Source organism: Rutidosis leptorrhynchoides, chromosome 3 (genome assembly GCF_046630445.1).
Source record: "Rutidosis leptorrhynchoides isolate AG116_Rl617_1_P2 chromosome 3, CSIRO_AGI_Rlap_v1, whole genome shotgun sequence".
NCBI classification, from domain to species: domain Eukaryota; kingdom Viridiplantae; phylum Streptophyta; class Magnoliopsida; order Asterales; family Asteraceae; genus Rutidosis; species Rutidosis leptorrhynchoides.
In genome coordinates, this window is record NC_092335.1 from 321,115,936 (window position 1) to 321,122,342 (window position 6,407).

Consider the following 6,407-nt stretch of genomic DNA (forward strand, 5'->3'; position numbering starts at 1 on the left):
TTGTAGTGTGCTTGTACTTTTAAGATATATGTAAAAATTGTTTGTATTGTTTGTTAATTATCTTTTACGAATCTAATCCTTGTTTATTTTATAGTATAAAAACAAAAATGGACGTTAAGGATAGACAATCAAAAATTTTAGAAGACCTACCAGGGGATAGGATTGATGAAATCTTGTCTAGAGTCAGGCAGAATTCATCGGCACAATTATTTACGGCGAAATTAGTTTGTCGAACATTTGAAAGACATTTCAGGCATGCCTTAATTTATAAAAGGCTTTCCTTTGAAAGATGGGGTATATCACATTGGGGAGACTTTAAGTTACGCCGAGTTTTCTTTAAGGCATTGAGTGCGGGAAACCCAAGTGCAATTTTACGCTACGGGTTGAGAGCCTATTTTGACTCCACCTATCCCAACATAGGACTTCGTACATTAGAAAGAGCTTCAAACATGCAATGTAAAGAAACATGTTATGCTTACGGATTAGTAATGTTCACTTCTCACCAGATTTAGAAAAAGAACATCGGATTACAACTGTTAAATAAAACATTCCCACAAGTGACGGATTCAGTAGTTGGGGTAAGAAACAAGGTTTTTAGATTGTTACAGGGCTGTTGGGCATTACGTAACCCTCGTCCTTTTGACAACATTACAACATGCTGCCTAGCCAATGGCCACAACGGTTATTTTCCACAAGACTAAGGATGTGAAATAATATTAGTAAAACCATAATGCATGACTTGTTTCTGGACCTATGAATTACGTGTTTTTATTGCCTTTGCTGAATGACTTGCGTATTAACTAGAATTGTCTTCGCAACTACCTTGTATCAAAGTTATTGTGTGCTATATTTCATGCTATATGTAAAATTGCGGTATTGTACGTTTGTAAAATATTGTATAAAAGTTTGAATGTGAATTTTATTGTAATCAGTTTTTCATATAGAATTGTAGTAGTGGAATTGTATATTAGCTACTAAGTATGGACTTAACGGGTAGGTACTACCCGAATTAAAACTTATAAAACGCTAATATGAAGAAAAAGCTTTTATAAATGAGTTCATATTATGCTACGAAATACTGTTGACTACTCTTAATATTCTATATGATTAACTTAATTCTTTTGGCTATTTTTGAAGGAAATGGCACCGACTACTCGAAATACTCTGAACATGACTGAGGAAGACTTCCGTGTTTTCCTTGCTGCAAATGTAGCCGCAGTGCAGGCTGTAATGCGAAATAACAATAATAACTCTGAAACTAGCAATGGATCTAACGCCACTAGAAATCGTGTAGGATGCTCCTACAAAGAATTCACTGCCTGCAAACCTTTGGAATTTGATGGAACCGAAGGACCAATCGGATTAAAACGGTGGACCGAGAAGGTCGAATCAGTGTTTGCCATAAGTAAGTGTACTGAAGGTGACAAGGTGAAGTACGTTACGCATACCTTCACAGGTACTGCCTTAACATGGTGGAACACCTATCTTGAGCATGTGGGATAAGATACTGTTTACGCACTACCGTGGTCAGCATTCAAACACATGATGACTGAGCAGTACCGACCCAGAAACGAGGTCAATAAACTCAAAGTAGCACTTAGAGGATTACGAGCTCAAGGATTCGATATTACCACGTACGAACGGCGATTCACAAAATTGTGCCTATTGTGTCCAGGAGTATTCAAAGATGAAGAAGAGAAGATCGACGCATTTGTAAAAGGGCTACCAGAAAGAATTCAGGAGGATGTGAGTTCAAACGAACCCTCCTCCATACAAAAGGCAAGTCGAATGGCTCACAAACTAGTGAACCAGATTGAAGGAAGGATTAAAGAGCAGGCGGCCGAAGAGGCTAACATGAAACAAGTCAAGAGGAAGTGGGAAGAAACCAGTGACAAGGGTCACCAATACAACAACAACAACAATCACAATTAAAATCGCAACAACTATCCCAACAACCGCAACATCAATCGCAACAACAACAATCGCAATCCCAATAACAACTACAACAAACGTCCCAACAATAATAACAACCGCAACAACAACAATTTCTATAACAACAAGAAACAGCCATGTCAAAGGTGTGAAGAGTACCATCCGAATGTGTTCTGCACGACATTTTGCACCAAGTGTAATAGAAAAGGTCATGGTGCGACAAAGTGTGAGGTCTACGGACCGATGAATAACGGAATTAAAAGAACAAATAATGTCAGAACAAGTAATGTCGGAGCAAATAATGCCAACGTAGTTTGTTTTAATTGTGGAAAATCGGGCCACATTATTAGAAATTGCCCAAATCAGGGGAATACTAATGGGCAAGGCCGCGGAAGAGTTTTCAATATTAATGCGGCAGAAGCGCAAGAAGACCCTGAGCTTGTTACGGGTACGTTTTTTATTCACAATAAATCTATTTATGTTTTATTTGATTCAGGTGCAGATAGAAGCTATATGAGTAGAGATTTTTGTGCTAAATTAAGTTGTCCATTGACGCCTTTGGATAATAAATTTTTACTCGAATTAGCAAACGGTAAATTAATTACAGCAGATAATATATGTCGGAATCGAGAAATTAAACTGGTTAGCGAAACATTTAAGATTGATTTGATACAAGTAGAGTTAGGAAGTTTTGATGTGATAATCGGCATGGACTGGTTGAAAGAGGTGAAAGCGGAGATCATTTGTTACAAAAATGCGATACGCATTATGCGCGAGAAGAGAAAACCCTTAATGGTGTACGGAGAGAAGAGCAACGCCAAGCTAAATCTTATTAGTAATTTGAAGGAACAAAAACTAATAAGAAAAGGTTGCTATGCCGTTCTAGCACACATCGAAGAAGTCAAACCCGAAGAAAAGAACATTAATGATGTTCCCGTCGCAAAAGAATTTCTCGATGTATTTCCGAAAGAATTAACGGGACTACCTCCACATCGATCCGTTGAATTCCATATAGATCTTGTACCAGGATCTGCACCAATAGCTCGTGCTCCTTACAGAGTTGCACCCAGCGAAATGAAGGAACTCCAAAGCCAATTACAAGAACTTTTAGAGCGTGGTTTCATTCGACCAAGCACATTACCATGGGGAGCTCCTATTTTGTTTGTCAAAAAGAAAGATGGTACATTCAGGTTATGTATCGACTACAGAGAGTTGAACAAACTTACCATCAAGAACCGTTATCCACTACCGAGAATCGACGATTTATTTGATCAACTACAAGGCTCGTCGGTTTATTCGAAGATCGATTTACGTTTCAGGTATCATCGAATGCGGGTAAAGGAGGATGATATTCCAAAGACTGCTTTTAGAACACGTTACAGTCATTACGAATTTATGGTTATGCCGTTTGGATTGACTAACGCACTAGCTGTGTTCATGGACCTCATGAACCGAGTGTGTGGGCCATATCTTGACAAGTTTGTCATTGTTTTCATCGATGACATATTTATCTACTCAAAGAATGATCAAGAGCACGAAGAACATTTGAGAAAAGTGCTAGAATTGTTGAGGAAGGAACAACTGTATGCTAAATTTTCAAAGTGTGCATTTTGGTTGGAAGAAGTTCAATTCCTCGGTCACGTAGTGAACAAAGAAGGTATTCAGGTTGATCCGTCAAAAATTGAAACCGTTGAAAACTGGGAAACCCCGAAAACTCCGAAGCATGTCCTCCAATTTTTAGGATTGGCTGGTTACTACAGAAGATTCATCCAAGATTTTTCCAAAATAGCAAAACCCTTGACTGCATTAATGCATAAAGGGAAGAAATTTGAATGGAAGGATGAGCAGGAAAAAGCGTTTGAATTGTTAAAGAAAAAGTTAACTACGGCACCTGTATTGTCATTACCTGAAGGGAATGATGATTTTGTGATATATTGTGACGCCTCAAAGCAAGGTATCGGTTGTGTATTAATGCAACGAACGAAGGTAATTGCTTATGCGTCCAGACAATTGAAGATTCACGAGCAAAATTATACGACTCATGATTTGGAATTAGGTGTTGTTGTTTTTGCATTAAAGAATTGGAGACACTACTTATATGGGATCAAAAGTATCATATATACCGACCACAAAAGTCTCCAGCATATATTTGATCAGAAACAACTGAACATGAGGCAGCGTAGGTGGATTGAACTGTTGAATGATTATGACTTTGAGATTCATTACCACCCGGGGAAGGCAAATGTGGTAGCCGACGCCTTGAGCAGTAAGACAGGGAACCTATTCGAGTAAAAGCTATGAATATAATTATTCATACTAACCTCACTACTCAAATAAAAGAGGCGCAACAGGGAGTCTTAAAAGAGGGAAATTTGAAAAATGAAATACCCAAAGGATCGGAGAAACATCTTAATATTCGGGAAGACGGAACCCGGTATAGGGATGAAAGAATTTGGGTACCAAAGTTTGGAGAAGTGAGAGAAATGGTACTTGGGGAAGCACATAAAACCAGATGTTCAATACATCCCGGAGCGGGAAAGATGTACAAAGATCTCAAGAAACACTTTTGGTGGCCGGGTATGAAAGCCGATATTTCTAAATACGTAGGAGAATATTTAACTTGTTCTAAGGTCAAAGCTAAACATTAGAAACCATCAGGATGTGACGACCCGGAAATTTCCGACCAAATTTAAACTTAATCTTCATATGATTTCGATACGATAAGCAAAGTCTGTAATATAGAGTCTCGAAAATTTTAAAACTATGTTTATATATTCAATGGACCTTCGACTATTCCCAACGATTCACGAACAACTATTTGTAAATAGATTCATATATATTTAAGTACGTATATATATATGTACATGAATATTAAATGTAAATATATAAGATTAAATATTAAATTTATTTATTTGAAAACATATATTTAATGTATTTAATTATAAAATAAAACCTGAATCTATATATATATATATATATATATATATATATATATATATATATATATATATATATATATATATATATATATATATATATATATATATATATATATATATATATATATATTAAATGATTGTAATACTCGTTTGATGTTTCGATTGATATTAAGCAAGTTAAATTCAAACTTATGTAATTTTAAAATAAACGGTGATACGAAAATGAGTTCTATAAATTTTAGTCTTATTAAAAATGTATTTAGAAACTATTTGTTCAGTTTTAACACTTTTTATATTTCACCCATAAATGAGAGGGACAATTGATGTAATTTTTAATTAATAAATTAATGATCGAATTTTATACCATAATGACCCAAATAAATAAAGATACTTAATTTAAAATTTTAGAATTTTTCCAAATACTTTTATTCACCACTAATTAACAACGGAGCACGAGATAATACCCGTATTTAAAAGTGTCGACAAGTAATAGTTAACTACCCGTGATAATCTGCATTTTGAATCATATTACTGTGAATTTGAATTTATTAAACATGACTCATTGTTTATGATTGATACTTTATCCAACTTTTTATATATTTATATTCTAACATACCCATACATATTAATATGCACGATAGATTCTAAATGTAAATTATTGAGAATATGTTACTGGTAATACAACTTGTTTCTTTAAGTTGTGGAGCACATATGCTACTGTTCTTGATATTTATCTTCTTTCCTTTTACATATACATAGGCATATCACCATACAGAGGGAAGGTATTATTTTTGCCTCACACACCCATACTACAACATTTGTAGTTTCAAATTCCTTCTTTCTTCTAAACCCGATCATTACTTATGATTCATGTTTTGTTCGAATCACACTAACCTCACACCCTCTTCAAGATACCAATGAACCACCTTTATCGACTAACAAACTTAATAGATCACCATTTTTTTTAACAACCATAATCCATCCCCACGACCACCACTAACCGGTCACCCATAACTATCGACCTCCATCACCACCGAAACCCGTTTAAAATCATCACGCACCTACAACGTTTATACTACTGCTTACACCCAGTTACTACATGTACTACATGCATGTTCTATACTTTTTTTTTTCCATTTACTCATACCATGTTAATGGCTTCACTAACTAAAAGCCACCAACCAATCATGTTCCACTAAACTATTTTTAATTTGTAAAACCCACTTTGCATTCCAACTTTCATCCCCATGTATCTCGGGCAACTACAGTCCCTTTGGTATAAATGTTACTCATTTACTTACGGTGAGGGGTTTTAGCGTCTTTAATAGTCTCAATTAATATTGAGATTAACTGCATCTGACGAGGCAACTTGCACAAATAAAAATATATCTATATATTTGTTCACTTGATGACGTGCTGCAGCCATAGCATAGTTATCATTTTTTTTATAAGTTTGCATATGTGGGCTCTATCCACTTAATTCCTTTATGTGGACCATGTGTATAAATCAGTTGATTCATGCAAGGTTAGTGGTTT